The 16,921-nt window shown below is 42.9% G+C and overlaps 1 protein-coding gene and 1 long non-coding RNA gene across 3 annotated transcripts in view; both read left to right on the top strand.

Moving 5' to 3' along the window:
• The first annotated feature begins 245 nt into the window (after nt 1–245).
• LOC135306348 (uncharacterized) lies at nt 246–4,894 on the top strand. Its single transcript, XR_010367150.1, has 2 exons — nt 246–321; nt 362–4,894. It is a non-coding gene; the product is annotated as an uncharacterized LOC135306348 (long non-coding RNA).
• Nucleotides 4,895–6,852: 1,958 nt separating this feature from the next.
• Nucleotides 6,853–16,921, top strand: part of PHYHIPL (phytanoyl-CoA 2-hydroxylase interacting protein like) — a 125,723-nt gene continuing 115,654 nt past the window's right edge. Inside the window, exon 1 of one of the 2 annotated variants that reach the window (XM_064430050.1) lies at nt 6,853–7,004. The gene's annotated coding sequence lies outside the window, so the exon portion shown is untranslated. Of the gene's footprint in view, nt 7,005–13,074; nt 13,233–16,921 lie in introns of those variants that run through there. The other variant, XM_064430051.1, reaches the window with a different exon arrangement.

Genomic DNA, 16,921 nt, shown 5'->3' with positions numbered 1-16,921 from the left:
CATGCAGTGTCTTTGGCTTTAAGTGAGAATGCTTTTTTGGGGGGCCTCTCCTTAATCTAAGAGGAGTTAAATTATGGCAGGTTGAATTCCTAGCAGGTTTATTGGTTTGGTTGATTAATCCTGTTCTTCCTTTGGTCCTCCCATTTTAATGACTGTTTTGGTCAGCTTAGCAGAGAGTTGTGTGTTTTTTCACAATGGTCATTGTAATGTCACTTCCAGTGCAGGAGTGAGGGGTGGGGGGGTGAAGGGAATTCTTCCTTCAGACTGCTGGGGCATGCCCAGTGAGCCTGGCCAGAGGCACAGCTGTCACACTGAGGTGAGGTGAGCCTGGCCAGAGGCACAGCTGTCACACTGAGGTGAGGTGAGCCTGGCCAGAGGCACAGCTGTCACACTGCAGTGAGGTGCCCATGACAGGCACAGTCAGTCCTGTTGTTTGCTCCACAGCTGCTGGTACAGGTTCAGTATTGCTCTGCCCCTCAGTGCTCTCAGGCATCTCATTATCCCCACCTAACTTGGTCTCTGTTCTACAGACACAGCTCTCCAGTAGCTGTTCCTGGCTCACTGACCTTGCAAAACCCAGAGTTGTTTTTCTCAGTACCTCCTGAGAAGCGAAGGTGTGGGAACAAGTCTGTGAAGGAAATAGATCAACAAACCGTTCTGCTGAGCACGACTGAAGGGTGTGGTGCTGAGCACCAATTTACCAGGCATTGACATAAATTACATGGAAATTTACAGGCAGGTGGGCTTGCAATTTGCACAGTTTCTGATGTCTGACCTATAGAGAGCTACAAGGATCTGAAGCAAAGTAGTTTCCTTTGTGGACCATTTATTTGCTTCCAACAGCTTTAGTCAGTAGAGTGTAAAGCTGGTGTGGGACAGAGAAGGAAGTGATGGAGCATTAGAGATTGTTGGCTGCTCTGCTTATGGCACAAGCAGTGTTCCCAGCAGCTGGCATGGCACAGCATCAACAGGATTGCTCCCTGAACAAACTGGGCATGCCTCTCTCTGCTACCAGTCAGTGGAACAAAACTGGTGATTTTCAGTCTGAACAAAAAGTTGCATTCTAAGAAATGTTGCCAATACACAAGAGAAAATAGATGGAGTCTCTAAGCTGTGTAAAGATTGAAAGTGAAGCATCTCTCTTTGCTGTTGAATCCCACTCCAGTCTAACAGTTGCTGGAGGAATCTTGTTTCTCCAAAGTCCCAGAAAACACGGTTATACCAGTTTTATCAGTGCTGTTGTAAGCTGGTCAGTACAGGTCATGGGCAGGGGTATTCAGAAGCTTGTGCTCCTACTGCAAAGTAAGCCAAGGAGTGTTTGATTCCAGGCAAGCCTGGACACTTGGAGCTACATTTTATCCTTGAAGAACCAGCTTCCTTTCCATCCCAGATACTTGAGCAGAAGGAAGGTTTGGTTTTATCTGGAGCTGCTGCAAAATTTTTAAGGGTGTCAGAAGATGTAATAACTTGGAAACTTGCAGAAAAAGTTGCAATAGGCATGGTTGGTGTCATGTTGTTGACAGCTGCTTTGAAAATGGTGAGCTGTAAGGATGTTTAAGCAGGAGTCTTCTAGCATGGTTAAAGATAAAAGAACTCTTATTTTGAATTAGGTGTAGTTGTGAGTGAGGACTGTCTTGTAATCTGAAAAGCACACAATAAACTTGTACTTTGCTATAAAATTCCTTTATTTTTATTAGTGTTAAGATAGCATCTGGAGAAGAAGTAACAAGCATCCAGAAATTACAAAAGGCTTTTTGTAGATGATATATTTGTATTAAGGAAAATTTGAGTTTTATCTTTGTTTCCTGTGCTGCAGATGTACTTTTTTATAGTGTTTATAATTTTAATATTTTACATGCCTTCATGAGTTAGTAAAGCAGACTTTAAAAATTAAAGTAGTGGAACAGTGATACTTGCCAATTTTGAATATTGACGCAGCTATTAGGAGCAGTTAAAGGTTAATAAAGATTTTTTTTCCTCTCACTTAGAATAAAGGGTACTGTTAAAGAAACAGACTCAAACAATGTATAAAGTTTTTGCTTTAAAGCATCATCTAGTGTCAAATTTCCCTGCTTTCTTAAGGAGTAAGATTTGGGGAATATTTTCTCTGAGAAATGCAGAATGATTCCAGATGTTGATGAAAATATGAAGAAAGATGAATACATTGTGATGGAAATTCCCCAGTTTGTGCCAAAACTGTGTTGCAACTTCATGGAAACTAACAGATGGAAAAAGCAAAACATAATATGAGAAAAAAAACCCACTTAAAATAATTATATAATGAAGCAAAAATTTGTCACTTCTAACAATGGGTGATTAATGTTTTAAGAAATAATGTTGCTACTAATTTAATAACCTTAGGACCATAAACTGATATGGATGTTGCTACACTTCTTTGCTGTGACAAAAATCACAGTTTGTCACCCACAAAGGACGGAAGAGTTGAAGAGGCCTGAAATGGGCATGGCAATAACTTACGGTCCCAAAACTAAAGCCATGCATGGGAGCTGAAATCTCATGCTCTGTATATACAATATCAAAGTGAAGAGGGTGTGAGTATTTTTGAGATTGCGAACATAAGGAATCTTCTGTAGACAGTAAAGTTTGCTGTATGTTACACATGAATATACTAAGGGAAAACAAAATAGACCCCAAGGATAATTTCCTTTTGCTTTCAGGTGATCCAAAGTTCAAATAAAATAAAATATTCACAACCCTTTCCTTTAGCAGGGTTTTTTCACCATGCAGCTGAACAGTGTTTTGGTTCCTCATTATGTAGTTCAGCATATAGAAATCACTACAAACAAAGCTGACATGGTGAAGTTAAATTGGTGAAAGATTTGAGTCTTGCTTGGAAACTGGATGGGAAGCAACTAGGTAACTAATCCCTGTGGGGCAAGAGATGTTTTGGTGTGGCTAAGTTAAAACTAGCTTAGTGCCAGCAGTGTTTTTCTTTGAACCAAATGGTGACAATAGCCAGCAAACTGGAATGCTGAGGGCATCTGTCATGTAGGAAGGCTCGTCCTGAGCATGCCTCCAGCACTGGTTATCTTCCATCTTCACTGAAATTAGTTGCAGATGCTCCATTGTTGACTCTTTCTTTCTTTTCATTATACTTTTGGACTCCAAATGCTAGAAAGGGCAAACTTTTAAATTTTACATGCAGCTTGATGAGCTTTTTGCTTGCACAAGCATAATATTTTCTTCTTTTCCTAGGAGTGATTAGTGTGGACAGTATCCAGAACCACTAGAGTGGATGAGAAGTTTGAAATATTTTTTAAAGGGATTTAAGAGTCATGAGTGGAGACTGGAAATAACACTTCTGGCACTGCTGCCTCTCCTGGCCGCTGGTGGTGTCTGCTCACCTCTCCTAGATCTTGGCTCTCCCCTGCTTGGCTGAAGTTTCTGCTCTCTTCTGATCAGTACTCAAGTTTCAAACAAGTACTTCTGGGAAGTTTGAGGCATTTTAACTTTTCAGGCAGACTAGTGTTTGCTTTTTGTGTTGGACTTTAAAGCTGTGGCAGTGAGGATACAGGTGCTAATGGTCATCTTTGGCCAGTGTGAGGAAATAAATTTGTAAGCACAGCATAAACAGTACGTTGTGGTTACAAGGCTGGAGTGGATGAGGGCATAACTTCGTCTTGTGGGCAGTTGTTTGTGAAGATTAAGTAAAGGAAATGTTGGTTTTGTTGGTTGATTTTTTTTTTTAACATTCATAGAAAGGAGCATCCTTTTGCATGGTGTTCTTATTACAGTTTAAAAATTATTTTGCAAAAGTGACTCCACGGGGCCCTTGCCTTAACCAGTAATAAAAGCACAGTTATTCATAGACAGAAGTATTCCTAAGGATCCATCCACTTCAACTTTAATTTTTGGAGTACAACAGCACATTTCTTCCTTGCTTCCCACCTGCCTGTAATATTTCTCCTGAGGCCAATGCATCCATGTTCTTCAGCTGCATTTTTTGTGTGGTTTTTCTGTGCCCTGGCTCTGCTGCAGACATGAGGTAATGAACCCCCCTAACAGAATTGCATCTGATCTGGTTCCTACTGCATCTTCTCACTGTGTAAACACATCAGGAAGTAGGAAAGCATTTCTGGAGTGAACAGATGTGTTGGTCTGCTGGAAGCTTTGAAACCCTGTATTTTCAAGTCCTCCTTAATCTTTGTGATGAATTTGTAAGCTTCAAGATGTTTTACATCTGGTTCTGTTTGTCAAATTCCTTTCAAGTGTTCCGTTTTTTGTGATTATACCATCTGTGATAAAATGGGCATTAAATCAAATACTACATAAAGATGCATTGTCTGTTCAAAGCTATACTAGAAATGGAATATTTTGTATTTTGTATGTTTGGCCTATTTTGGGTTTAAGTGAAATTTTATAGACATTTCAGAATTTGTGTTTATACATAAAACCCCAAATTGTTATGACAAAGAATCACAGACTCTGTTCCTTCCACCTTCCTTCCTGAAAGCAGATAAGTCAATGTTTCGTTTTAAAGCTTTTTTTTTTAATCTAATTGAGATTTTTCAAGCTCACAAAATTTGGCAGAAAACAAATCAAGTTTTTTATGGTTCCTGAAGGCAAATGACTTTCTGATAAACACTCCAGTGTGTCTTCATGTGCTATTCAACGTGGGAGGTGTGCAGAAATATCAAAAAGATGTTGAAAGCTTTCTTGCTTGACCTCTTAACTCTTCACCAGGTCAGCTTTTCCTTTGGCTTGAATCTGGTGAAATTGTTCTGTGTTTAAGCACAGAAAAGAAATCCATGGTAGAACAGTACTTCCTTCCTCAGCGCATGCTGTGACCTTGCCTGCCTTTTTTGAAAACAAGTTCTCCAGGCTTCTAGACCTGATAGTATGCTGTATAAAATGTCTAGTTGCTACATGTTCACCTGCTCAGAAATGAGAGGCTTTGCACTCCATGGTGAATGGCTTTTAATTTGTGTACCCAAGGGAAGCAGTTAGTTCATGTGTTTCATGCTCAGGCATGGAAGGGCAGCACACCAAAACAGTATAAATGTTCAGATCTTCCTTTTCCCATAAAAGCTGTCTCTTGCTATGCTGCGTTGGTGCAAGTAGAGTCCTTTCAGTTCCTGGTAAATAAAGAGGACTGCCCCAAATTTGTCAAAACAAATGTTATGGTTTATCTCCTGGCAGTTACTCAAGTCTCTATAAAACTGAGTTTTACTCCATGGGGGCCCACAACTGAACCCAATAGTGGTGTATGCTTTCTTAATGGTTTATTTTCCTTTTGCAGCATTCACAACTCTCATTATGTAACAATCCTAATGAAGAATTGAGCCAGCATGATTTCTTATTATTTGCAAGTGTAATATTGCTATGTTATAAACAAAATGAGGAGCTGGATGGTCAAAGGTTAGCATGAGCAACTGTTAGAAAAACTGTGGATGACAGTCTCCATATTTGACTTTGGGAAGAGTTGCTTCAACAGGTCTTTAAGAGAAAATATTGCAAGTCTTTGCTTTGCCATTGCTTATTAGTTGGAGTGGTAATACTTAATGATTAGAGAAGGAAACTGGCTGTGTGGTGCACCTTTTAAGAAACATCACCAAATCACTGCTCTGAAGAGGGAGGTAATGTTTAATTAATGTTTTTAGTATCTCTTCATTAACTACATAAGTGTGGGTTCATTCACCTGCTGAGAAAGGGTTTGAAATTTTTCAATAAGTGATTACAACAAAAATCTCCACTATTCATTTTCAGTGATGGGCCACTTTTCAGTGGGGTTTGGAGTGGGCAGCTTCTCTTCTAGGCAAAAAGTCTAACCTTACTTTAAATGCAGATAAAGTCAGAATCTGTTTCAATCCACTTCTGAATATTTGTCATATAAATTGCATTTCTTTGGATTTCCCCAAGGAGAAACTTGCAATCAAGTCATGCTTTGATTTGTGTCCCTGTGGGTTGGCTAAATGGGGTTTTGCTCCTCTTCCTGGAGGTTTTTGGATCACTGTAAACCTCTTCTCCACCTTTCTCATGGTCTGGTTGGCTGGTTTACCTTCCTCTCATTATCCCCCTTTGCAGGGCTCCCAGGTAAACCACCGCTGTCCCAGCCCTCAGTTGGGTGTCTCACAGGACAGGGTTTGTTGCTGGGATTTGGGTGTCCTACAGCTGGCTACAGGGTTTATTGCTGGGGTTTGGGTGTCTCAGGGGACACTGCTCACAGAGGGTTTATTGCTGTGGTTGGTACGGTGTGGCCAAGCTGTGGTGGGCCAGCTCTGGCCAAAAGTCGGGTGCCCACCTCAGCAGGGCCGTGCCACGTTGGGTGGCGATCAGAATGGGGATCTCCCTCACTCTGTACACGAGGAATGGATTCCACCTGGGGAAAACTGACTTCATTCCTTGACAATTAAAATACCTTTGGGTGGTGAGGAACAAAGGGAAATGAACCCTGTTGCCACCTGTTTCTTGTCGCTCAGCCTCCCTTCGCTCCCCGGTGCCCGGCAGCGTTTTCCTGCCTCAGGCCCTGGCGGCCGGAACCGGCCGTAACCGGCCGTGACCCACCTGAGGCAGCCCTCACAACGACCCTCGGCCCCACTGCTGCCCCAAATCCCATCTTGGCCTGGCCGAGGTGTGTGTGGAAGTGGCCCTGGACAGCTCAGACACAGAGGACACTGCAAGGGTCAGGGGGCCACCTTCAGCACAGGGAGACGAGCCCTGGGGCTGCCGCTGCCCTCACGCCTCAGGCCGCGGAGCTGAGCGCACGCAGGTGAGGCTGGCCCGGCTGCCATTTGGGAGTCCAGGTGCACCTGGAGGGGCTCCTGGGGAGCTACCCAGGTTGGGATCATCTCGGTGATGAGTTGCCTCCACCCCTTTCCTTCCCTGGGCAGGATGGGGTTCCTCAGCACCGTGGTTTGGGGTTGTGGACAGTGTGGGAAGCAGCTGCCTCCATTGCCACAAACTGCTGCCTGAGTCACCCGGAAAAGGAGAGCGTTGGCCCTGGTGAGCAGAGCAGGAGCAGTGCACTCAGAGCACCCACAAAGGTAAGTCTTCTCTTGAAATTGTGTAGAAGAAGCAGGCTGATTATGAACCTCGGGCAGCATGGTCCCTCTGAGCTGTCTGTTGTATCCATGATGAGGTGTTTCATATCAGGGTTTGGGTCTGCTGCTCGTCAGCAATATGTTGTTTCTGTGCTGGGTCATCCTGAAAGCCTTTAGTGTGTGACCACAAAGGGACTGTAGAGGACATTTAAGTCACAAAATACTTGATTTTCCTTGCTTTAAAATGCTTCTTTGTAGCCAAGTGTATTTTGAATTGCAATCTGGCCCATCTAAGGCTTGGCTTGTCAGTGTGAGTGCAAATTCATTAAACCCAAGAGCACCCTGAGGAGGGTTCCCTGCACTGCTGCTTGCTCAGTCTCCAGCTCTGGGTGCTGTCTGGGCAGAGGCAGGGTGTGTTTGTGTAGGATATTCTGTGGTTTGAAAATACATTCCAGTGCAATAACTTGTGTGATGAATTTAGGGCTTGGCTCTGGGAGAGGATCGTGTGTTGTTCACACAGGTCAAAAGTCATCCAAATCATAGTGTAAAAAAATGTTTTTGTAAGAAATAGGCTGTTGAATATATTTAGTTATTTGCTAGCTGTATAAATCTGACCTTGCATCTTTATCCCTTAATCTGTGCTGATTTATGCTCACATGAACACAACAAATAATAAAAACGTTCGTTATTTAAATTGACACCACTTTAAAACGTCTGATAATAAGGAATTACTTATTAGTCAGCGATATTTCTGTGAGGCCGGGGAGGAAAGGCAATAGCAGATGGCAGAAATTTCCAGCAGCAGGCAGTGTGGGATGCACACCGAGCTTTCCCAGCTCCCCTGCCGCGGCAGCACACGGAGGGCTTGGCAGGGCTGGAGGACGCTGCTGTTGTTGTGCTGCGAGAGCCGGGCTCTGCCGGGCGAGCCAGGGCTGAGGGAAAGGTGACAAATGCCAAGGGAGGGGATGCCAGAAGCACCGCAAATACTTAGCCAAACTCGTAATGATGCTTTGAGGCTTTCCTCTCTCTAGATCTTTTATGGCTTTTTCCAAGGCGAGAGATCGGAGTTGTGGCTTTCCCCCAGCCTGTGCCTGAGTGCAAACACACACAGAGGTGGCATTTCTGCGTTTTGTAAACCTCTGCAAAACATTCAGAATCTCCACAGCCTGTGTTGTCTGAGACAAAACGAACTTGAATATAGGAGAGCTCATCATTCAGTTAACTGCTGACACCTGCACTTGCCATCAAGTGTTTAAAATATTGCCTAATTATGCTCGGAAAGGAGCACACTTTTTTCTGTTACAGCTTTGATTTTTCAGAGCTGGTAGAAAATTTTATGGAAGCTTTTAGGTTAGTTGCTGTTTTACACTATGCATTGTGTTTTCTGGCAACCTATTTTCATTCAACCCATCCAAAATGATAGGATTGTACTCCCCTTTTTAAGTGATCTCTGTAGAACTGATACTTGAAATCGCCATTCCAATGGTCAGATTAGCATGTGCAAAACTTTGCTCTTTAGGTTTGTGTTGATGAGGTTGTTTATTTTAGGGACCTTAAAATTTAGGGAGTTCACATTTGCTCTGGTATGGTGCAGTGAGAAATGCACATCCTCTGTGCTGTTGGACTGGTCTGTGGGAGGCTAAAAAGCTCCTGGAGTCAAAGAGGAGTACAAGGAGAGTTGCAGCTCAAATTTAGGTCAGAAGCAATAAAAGAAACCTCCCAGAATGCTACTGATTAATCATTAAAGTGAAAGATTTTTTTCTTCCTTTGCATGTAAAGCTACAATATGTTAAAATTGTATTTGGTGGGTTAGTACAACACACTTAGATTGAGCTGAAGCTTTGTCTGAGGACAGTGACCTGTGAATTGTATTTTTGAATCTGTGACTGAGCTTTCAGGTAGCCAGGGGCACTGTCTGGACTCGTCAGGAGTCATGGAGCAGCTGTATTTTATGAGAGTCTGGAAACCTGCCGGTAACAGCCTCACAAACATCCTTTGGCCAAAATTATAAACTTCATTAGGTCAATATAGCTACACAAACTGAAGAATTTTAAATGTACTTTTACAAGACAACATAAAAACATCACATGCCTACAGGCTCCGCAACTATTGACGACTGAGAAAATCATCTAGTGCTTATTAAACCTTCTTTTGTCTTCTGAATTAGGTAGCTGAAGTAGGTCAGTGTTGTTGATTATTTCTCTCTTACTTTTTAACCAAAGAGAAGTTAAACATTTTCACAGTTTAGAAATTTCTATACTGAATAACTCTGCATTTTATATGGCTTGTGAGATTTCAGTAACAGCTGCTTCATTTTTTGTGTTTGAGCACATGATTTGTGGAACTTTGAGAAGGCTGATAAAGGCTTGAGGTTAGGGAGCCAATGACTAATGGTTTATTTCTGTGAATGTTGTGTTGTGTTCTAAATAACTTTAGCTCTGGTCACAGGGAGAAATCACAGGGAGTTGTTGATGTTCTGGTATATTTATCCCTGCTCTTCTCAGTGGTGAATACTGAATATGTCCTACTGGAGATGGGAGATTTCGTGCATCTCCTGTTGTTTGTACAAAAGCTTAAGGTAGATTAAGTGTTGTGATAAAAGCTGATTGTGAGAGTTAATGAAAGTGTGTGGGGCTTTGCTTTTGTTGTCTTAAACCACTAAAAGGTATTGTTTGCATGCATGTGTGAATGTGGGATTTGAATGCAGGTTTCTGCAATGTAATACTTTGTTAGTTGTTTCAAATTTAAAAGATTAGTTGATCGTCCATCTTTAGAAGACCTGAATTTGCAAAGAGGAAGATCTTCCTGACAATACATGAGAAATGTATTTGTGCTCCCAAGCAATACAAAGAGGAGAGATAAAACTTTTATAAATGCAGTGTACTGCAGAAATATGCACTATTTTACTTTTATTTTTAGTACATACAGCTGTATATACAAAAAAAAAAAAATCAGCTTTGTAAAGCCCTGCCTGGTGGAAGCAGGCAGTGGCATACCTGGGAACAGCTGCACTGGGGTAGGTCAAAGTCCAGCTGGTCCAGGACTGTGCTGCCAAGAGCCACGAATATCCCCTAGGATTTCCTCTTGGCTCCAGCAGATTACTCAGAGGCTTCCACACAACAAGATCAGCTTTCATTTTGATAGTTATGTCGAGAACACGGAAAAAAGATCTGCCATTTGATTTTCTAAATGTCTTTTTTACTCTGAGTGCATGTGAGGTGACACAGTCTGGGTGCCTGCCTGGAGCAGTCCAGTGACCCTTTTTTGGGTGTCCATCTCTCTCTGCCTATTTTACAGGCAGAGGCAAATTGCCATTGCTGCTGTAACTGAAATGTGGCTTCTTCAAACTCTTGTTCATTGCTCCTCTTAGTGGGGCTTGGGGTCTGTGATCTGGGGCTTTTGTGGACAGCTTTTTTCTTTTTATGTTTAAAAAAGTTAACCCCATTTGTTGTTCTCCCCTAGTAAAACACATGGGTGAATATGGTATGTGGAGAAGCAGTGTTATCAACATGGGTCTGTGTTGCCCATGCTGTAAAAAAGAGGTGAAACAAATGCTTCAGTGGCTCAGGCCATGCTCCTTCCTTGATGATACAACATTCTATTCGTGAGTGATGTTCTCGTGGCACAATGCTGGGAAAATGACGGGTTTTCTCTCTATTTTTTTTTTTTTTTAATAAGAAAAGTGTTGGTTTTGTTGGAACACTTCAAAGTTCTTGAAGAAATCTCCAGAGCTTCCCCTTCCCAAAAAATGCTGCCCTTGATTTACTGATGCCCCTGTGGGATGAAGTCATCAGGAGAAAGTTCTTGTTTTCTTGTATCTTTTTTCCTACACAGCCTTGTTGCTTTATTAAATTCACCAGAGCAGACATGTGTTTTAAGTCTGATGACTTGTATTACATTAGGAAATCCTCCCACAGCACAGACCTTTCTAAACATTGTTTGTTGACTTACGGGAACAAGATTGTTGCTGGGGCTGACATTTGTGTGTGGCAGCCACATGCTCTGGGAGACAAGGACAGCTTGGTCCCTTTCCTGTTTGCAGAGTGAAACAAGCAACAACAACAAAATAAAAATGCTGCTGTCTGAGAGGGGTTTTTCTGTGTTCAAATGCTTGGCGAGGCAGCACTTCTATTAAAAAGAGGTGTTTGCAGCTGGGAGGCTCCTGGAGCCTTGCACGCAAGTGTTTAGGGGTGGGCAGCATGTCTGCATCCATCAGCCTGCCTGAAAGGATCAGGGCAGGAGCTTCCTACTGAAAATCAAACAGGCACCCACTTCCTCTCATCCTAATCCACATCCACCAAAAAAGAAGAGAAAACTTGGGCAGGGGGAGTATTTGGCAGCTCCCCAAGGAATGCAATAATCCCAAATGTGGTGTGAGAGCACTTCACGATCGCACACTGGCACTGGCTCCCGGCGGCTGCTGCCAGTTTCCCTCCCACGCGTGCTCAGTCTCAGAGGTAATGTGAGTCTGGATGCTGGACAGTTAATCAACTGCAAGAAAATTAACGTTTTGGAGACAGTTCTTCTGTTGCGAGGTGCTTGGTGTTTAATAAGACACAGCATGCTGCCACGTATTGCATATTTGCAGGACCCTGCTGGCTGCCTGCTCTGTTGGCTTTTGGCTCTGGCTGGGGTTTAGCATTTCTCTGTGTTGAATTTCTCCTGTTGCCATTGCTGAGGGGAGGATGGGCTGAAGTCTGGCCCTGTCTGCTCTGGGTTTTCTTCAGGACTGCAAACCCTCAATGGAGCAGCATCCTGTTGTCCCTTGGTACCAGTGAGCAAATGGGAGAAAAGCTGGCCATGTGGAGTCCTTGTGAGGCTGCTGTGGGCAGAGGGTGCTGGAGAGGTTACCCCATCTCCTAAGGGTGCACAGGTGCTTCTTCTTATGCTGTCTGTGCAAATGGGAGATCCTGAACAGTTCTGCTAACAATGGCTGCAAGCCTGCAGGTGTGGAGGCAACATGCCCTCCTGTGGCAGATTCCAGCCTTGAGGACGAGGATCCCTGCATGGGGAGGGTTCCCAAAAAGGGCCTGACCTCCGTGGCAGGGTCATGAAGGCAGAGCTGTGGACAAACACAGGCCAGCTGTAGAGAAGTGAGGAAAGGAGCTCTGCATGCCAATTTAGCACCCGACAGCAGTCAGAACCCTGGCAACCCGGGTAAAAGCCAACCCATCCCTAAAAAACCTTGAAAAACCTTGGAGTCATTCTTTTGCTATGATGAAATATATTTTCAAAAATTTGCTCTGAAAAATAACTCCAATAAGATTCACATGCAGTGTTTTGCCCTTTGGTGCCTAGATTTTGGGTAACAGTAGTGGTGTTTCCTTCCAGCAACAGTGATTTAGGGAGTGGTGTGTAAGTGATGTATGTAAATTCCACATCAGCAGTTATGGCCCTTTGGGATATGTTGTGGCCCAATACAGGGACCCCGTGCTCTGGCCCAGCTCACATGTTTTGCTCTGGAAAGGCTCAGTTTTTTCTCTGTCCTACTTGCCAATACACGTGTACAGCTGTTGTAATTTTTTTCCTTGAGCTTTAGCTCTGGTTCACTTTTATAACTTAAGTAACTGTATGGAAAGTGATAAAGAGTAGAACCTGTGTCTTTATGATATAGTATCTAAAAGAGACTGCAAGTGATACACCCTGACTCTTATGGAGGATTTTTCATGCTGGTGTTGCTCAGATAGAAATCTCAATTACTTTACCTTTTTCCAAGTCATTTAAATGCTCCTGTCATTCAGCCCCACGCCATTTGAAAAATGTACCAGTAATCTTGTTTGCTCATTTACAGCTTCTTACAGGGCTTGGCAGCTCTGCCAGCCTTCCTTAACTCGGGCTCTGATCTCTATCTTAGTAAAACACCCACAAAGCTCAGCACTGGAAATATACAATGGGTTGAAATTGCTCTTGTGAAAGGGTTTTGTTTTGTTTTTCTTGTTTGGTTGTTTTTTTTTAATGTGGAATGGTTTTAGGACATAAGGAGAAAACATTCACATAGCATATAATATCACTGACCTTCACCTTCAGAAGGGCTCTTTCTGTGCACTCTGGGGAACAACTGGAGAAGTTCCTGCCAGCCCAAAAAGCTGGTTGATGTTGAGCAGTTGGGACAGTGTGTTGTTCTCTGGGGTTATGCTCACAGACCAGAAAAGGAAGCCATAGTTTGGAAAACAGCAGACACATGTGGCTGGAAGAGGAATGCAGCATTAGGCTGGTCCAGAAACAACTGAGGTAAGGATTTAGAGGGGTAATTTTGCAAAAGGAAATCGCTCTCCTCCCACCCGTCACACACAGGCAGAGGCAGGGAAGGGTGGCCAGACAGACACAGAGGAGGGGGGGATGTTTTGGACTGACACAGCAACAGCATTGTCTGGAGAGCAGCAGAGACTTTGTTGCTGTTTCAAAATAAACAGAGGACTTTGGACACAGGAGAAAAGCCAGCAGCTCCTCAAGAGCACATAGATCCCTGCCATCAGCAGAGCTGCACTCTCTCACCACAGCAAGAGCAAAGCTTTACCCCATTTTCAATGAGAGCTGTGAAGAGTAACTCTGGTTTCTGGCATTGGTTTGCTGGCTAGCCAAGAGAGGAGTCTCTGGAGTTTGAGCTACTGCCCATCTGGGTCTCTTCAGCCCCTGGGGACAGCACATAACCTCTCGCTCCTATGCTCTAGATGAAAAACCACTATGAAATCTGTATGGTTATTTCAACCTCTAAGGAACAAATGAAAAATATGAGTGAGGAAAATTTTTAACCTTTTCTCGCCAATGAAACTGGTCCCAGGATGCATCTGCTCTTGTTAGGGAGACAGTTCAATTTAAACTCTAATGCTTTGTTTTATTAGGGTTTATTTTGTCTTAATAGTTGTCTTAGGTGCCTCTGTAAAGTGCTGTCAGTAAAGCAGAAGATTTTGCAGCCAGCTGAGAGATACAGGATCTTGAGAGTGTTCCTATAAGTTCAGCAGGGCTGCTCCTGCCTTGGTAAAATGCTCTTCATGCTATTCCTTGCCAGTGCTGGTGTGTGACAGCTTTCCTGGTGTTGGGTGCTGAGATTTGTTGATGTTTGGCCTTTCTCAAAGCAGGGCTTCTTTCTGAGTCCACCTGCTGCTTTGCTTAGTGCAAAAATGTAAATTTTGCACTGTGGCTCCCTTGTACTTGAGCTCTTTTCTCTTCTGATGTTCTTCAGCAGACCAGGACTGGCCAGGGTCTGTTAGACTATTGATTTTTTTGTTTTGTTTTAAAATTATTTTTCCATCACAAGGCTGCAGGCACAGCACTACTTGGTATTGATTTCTGACAGCATAACAAAGGGTATGGAGGTGTTGTGTTTGCAGGGACAGCTGGGCCCCTGCCTGGTAGAGCTGTAGGGACACATCAGTGTCCCCCTCATGCCAGAGGGGAAAGCACAGGGGGAAAGGACTGATGTGAGAGGGGAAAGGCAGCACCCGTTGAGGAGCTGATAAAAGCCCTTGAATTTGTCAGCTGGGCTCTCTTGACCTCTAACTGCAGAAACCTGGAGTTTCCAGAATCTGAGAAAACCTTTACCATTTCTCAGTTTGCTCCGAAAATATAACCTCCTGCCTCAGTACTCAACAGTGGCTGCATTTGTTTGACACCTAAATAAAGACAAAGCAGAAGTGGGTGGCACATCACAAAGCAGGATGTTTTCTGAGAACCTGACCCCACTATCTTGGGTTTGCAAAGGTCTGTTCTCCTTTGATTGTTTTGTCCCATCTATCTAAAACTGCAGTCACACTTCCAATATTTGTCTGCCTGAATAACTTCTAATGGGGCCAGGACCCTTGCAGCTAGGAATCGTGCTCAGGATACAGTGCTGTGTGCTTCTGCTGTCCACATTTTTGTTGGAGATTACCACAGCTTGGCAAAGCATTTGATCTGCATCTGGACATGACATTTAATATTTCAGTGTTGTTTTTGCAGCCTACTGACATACACAGAGCACAATATCGATGAGGGATTTTAACTGACTCAGAGTGGAGAAAATCTGAGAGCTCAGTCCTCTGAGCTCTCTGAAATGTTCTCAACTCCAGTTGCACCCTAGAGCTGTAAATGTAAGTCATGGTTCACTGATAGTGCAGCAGCAAGGACCAAAACCTGCAGGCTATTTAGCTTAGAGCAAGGACAGAGATGCAGGCAAGAGCTTGACAATGGCTTCTGTGTTCCCAGAAAATCCAAAGTTTTGGTCTTAGGATGAGAATGTGGTGGACAGCTACTGTCAACAGGAAAATACTTTCCCTGCTGTTTTCTGTTCCTCCTCTCTTTATGCCCTCCCCGTGTGCCTTCCGAGCTGATTTGTTGCAGAAGTGCAGGGCAGAGTTTGGTTACAGAATGTGGGTGTTTTGTGAAGGCACAGAGGCTGCCAGGGACCACATGGCTGTGGTTCACCTGGGAGAGGGGCAAATCCTCCAGTGCTCTTTAAACCCTGCTCTCCTACCAGCATTTACAGGTTGAAGAAAGATTAAAATCTGGGACCAATTCAAGCATTTATTCAAGTCCTTTGAGCAAAAGTTAAATATGTTCTTAAATCCCTATTGCAACAATTCAGGGTGCCCATATAATAAAAGGCAAATCACTTTACCAGGTTTCAGGGAACATCCACGTGTATGAAAAAACCCCATCTCATCTATTTTTAATACATCTCATATGCCACTTATACCACTCTTTTCCCTGCCTTCCTGGTGGCCCTCTGGCAACGTGAAGTTACCTGAAAATAGATGAGATAAAGTGCGCAACTAATGGATATAAGGACAGTTTAGAGATTTTTCTTTGTAAAGCAGGAAATTAAAAAAAAAAATTCTGTTCTCAGTTCTTCTGCTTAGGTGTGAAATTTGCCAGACAGCTTTCAAGACATGTAGATACTTAATTCCCAGGAAGAAGTGGGATTTGTCTCCATAGTAATAAACTCACTTTTTTTGGAAGGTGTTGGTGATAAAAGATAAGCAGGTTTTCTCATCCAAGCCTGGGTATCCATTGCTTTATCATCCTTATCATAAAGAGGCAACAGAATAAAATTTAATGTAATAAGTGCATTTAATAAGCTAACAAAGGTTTTATATTTAAAAAAACTAATCCCCAAAATGAAAATAAACCACCCTCAGCAAATCCAAGAATTTAGGCTTGAATTTTTTTCTTCCCTTCATCTCAGTTTGAGCTTTCCAATATTTATTCCCAAAACTGTTCAGCCAGTACATGCATGGAGAACAACAACTTGACTAAACCATTGATATGAAATTTCAGCAATCGAGTATGTTACTGCAATTTACAAAATAATTGTGAACTAACAGACATTGCAGAACTGAGTGGTGCTTTGTGGTTTTTTGTCTTTTTTAATGGAGACTTTTCAAACAGGCATGCATGCAAACTTGTATTGTTTTGAAACCTAAGTGAAACAAAACTTTGGAATCTGGGCACATAGAACCTTTTCTCTGCTTAAAATCTGTACCAAGTGTCACTTCATGAGCTGGGCATGGACTTCTACTAGGCAGATTTTTTTCCCTGAGGAGAAATATCATCAAGATATTTGTGTTTGCCTTTCAATCTGAGCCCCTTAGATAAAAATCAGTTTGATTAATTGTGAACTTCTTGTTCCTTGCACAATCATTTTAAAGATTTGAGGGCCTGTAAAGGCACAGAAAGTTCTGATGAGTTTTTCTCACCTATAGGATAAGGATGTGAGGAACTAAATCCAGTTATACATACCTCAGTGGTGATTTTTTGGAGCTGCACTTGCTGCAGGTGGATTTGCTGAGCTTTCTACCTTAGCTCTGAGCAGTAGCCACAGCTCCTGAGCAGACAGGAATTTACTAGCAACTAAATTTACTCACTTATAAAGCAAATATGCTTTGGAGCCCCTGTATCCAATATGGTAACACTGTAACTGAGTCACTGGACATGAGCTGTGG

This window comes from Passer domesticus, chromosome 8, assembly GCF_036417665.1.
Source record: "Passer domesticus isolate bPasDom1 chromosome 8, bPasDom1.hap1, whole genome shotgun sequence".
Lineage (NCBI taxonomy): Eukaryota > Metazoa > Chordata > Aves > Passeriformes > Passeridae > Passer > Passer domesticus.
Note: the sequence above shows the minus strand (reverse complement) of the source record. Positions and strands in the feature narration are given on the sequence as shown.